Raw genomic sequence first — 2,477 nt, forward strand, 5'->3', positions numbered from 1 at the left:
TGTAGTAACAGTGCTGGGTGTGCTATGGCAGTTTTCTTTCCTTTCCAAACATTCCATTTAGATGTTAAGAGAAACTATTAACAGCACCTAAACAGGGTGTCCCAGCACTTACACTGGCATGAATTTTTCTTTTCAGAATGACTAGAAGAGCCCTTTAGTGACAATGACAAATTATGATGAATCATGTAACATGATAATAGGTGAATTTATTTACCAGAATGCCTCTCAGGGTGAATGTATTGGGAGGGTTTGACGAATAATGAAACCACCAACCCATCTCCTTGGCATGTTCCAGTGGGAGTACATGGTGGTGAACGCTCTACTGGGGGTAGGGGCGTGATTAAGTGCCCTGGACACTGCATTGAAGGGATCATGGGAGAATGAGGAGAGCAGAATTGCTCAGTCCATTGGACAAAGACAATTTGAGGAAAAGACAAGAAGTAAGCCAGCAGGTGGTTTTGCAAAGGAGGGGGAAAGTGGCAGAACTTACATGTCTGAGGATATCTGAGAAAGGATATAAAACTACATTTTAATATCTCTCGACCCCCAAGTTCCCAAAAACAGTAAAGAGAGAGAGTGTGTGGCCAAATGCTGTCAGTCCAAATTCTGTCATTCCTTGAGATGCCCTGGTCTTCTCTCTGGAATGCTTTCCCTCCCTTTTCACCCATGGAGTATTTCTACTTATCCTTTCTGAGTCACCAGCCTTTTGAAACCCCCATGAACCACACTCCTGTATGTGTGTCCGCTCCCTCTTTTGTTCTGCATGTGCCATGGTCAGGCACCAAGCGATGTATGTCTGAATGTCTCCCCAAATGAACTGTGAGGGCATTGGGGGCAGAGGCGGAACCTTACTCATTTTTATACTACCTCCCTTCACCAGCACACTACCTGGCATTAGTGATTAATGCAGTGCTCCACATGGAATTATTGAAATATGAGAAATTATGAAGAATAGTTCATGCTGTTTAATGACTGCCAAACTCATTTAATCACTAAATCTTTTTCTATTTGAATTATACTAGCTGACTTGGCTTTTGCTCTCCCTCTCCCTCTTTTTTCTTAGCCTTTTGGAAAAACTTCTTTGGAGAGAGGAAAACCTATTTCTTCCTTTAATTCTCACTCTCCTACCTCCCTCTCTCCCTCACTCCCTCCCTCCCACCCTCTCTCCCTCCTTCCCTTCTATTCTTTTATTTCTCCAAGCAGTATTTCAGTTTCTACAATGTGCCAGGCACTATGCTAGGCATAGATGATGGAGGTATGAGAGACAGCATCCTTGCCTTAAGGAGGATAATATTTTAGTTAGGAAAAAAAAAAAAAAAGTAAGCTCACAAATTAGAGTTCTCTGATTCCGGCAAGCTGTTTGAGAACATGGGAGAACTGCAGAGGGAATCAGGGAAGACATCCCAGAGTGGGTGATGATTGAAGTTTTGAAAAAAAGACTGAAAGTTATAAGGCAACAAAAGGATGATACAGATAACCTAGCTATAGTTAATACCATTTACAAAGGTAGGGAGGTAAGAGAGACCACATGTCATTTAGGAAAATGAAAATTGTGACAGCAGTGAAAAGTACAAGCTGCCCTTGGAGAAGGATAAAGAGGAAGAGAGGGATGGGGGCACACCCTAAAAAGACCTTTTGTAATATCTGCCCATCATCCTGAAGGTTTCAGTGAGTCATTTAAAGATTTTAAGCATGGGAGAAGTATCATTATATCTGAATTATAGAAAAGCACATTGACACTGGATGAGTAGGAAATGGTAAGACAGGAGATGAGGTGGGAAAGGGAGTTGGGAGGTGGTTTTCAATAATCTAGGTAAGAAAATCAGGATGGTTTGGATGAAGCAACACTATACAGGGGCAGAGAGTGTTTTAGGGAGACATTCAAATGTATGTTCAGCAAGCCGGAGATATTTAATGGAGCTGTTAAAAGAATTAAAAATAGTAAAGCTAGGGATATTCTACAAGGAATGAGAAAACAGTAATAGTAAATGGGAGGGAAAGATTTTAGCAATTACCCAAAATATGATGATAAAAAGAAGGGAACATCAAATATAGCTGAATACTCTAGAAAATGCCTTTGGGATTCGTTGTTATCCCCTCCAGCACCCTGATAACGATGCGTGTCTCTTCAAGTTTCAGAGACTGTGGTCATGTGGTAACCGAGGTTTCTTATTCTCAGGTCCTTTCTCATGTCCTGTAATCCTCACTGAATAAAGGATAAGCTTTCATAAATGTCACACTATGACTCCATGTTAAGAAGGGAGCTCATTTTTCCTGCTCTCAGACGTCCCCACCTGTTTATTTCTCCATCCATTTTGCAGAGTGCAGTCTTTTGGGTCTGTGAATTTGTATCTCCATTGATACTCTTCTGTCTTCCTCTGTGAAAATTAGTGCAGATCTCACTGATTCTTTCTTAGGACCCCTTCCCTTCTTTTAGTGTACAGCTGTTATCATATTTCTACCCACGTGCGTCAAAC

The sequence above is a fragment of the Rhinolophus hipposideros genome (genome assembly GCF_964194185.1).
Source record: "Rhinolophus hipposideros genome assembly, chromosome: 3".
Lineage (NCBI taxonomy): Eukaryota > Metazoa > Chordata > Mammalia > Chiroptera > Rhinolophidae > Rhinolophus > Rhinolophus hipposideros.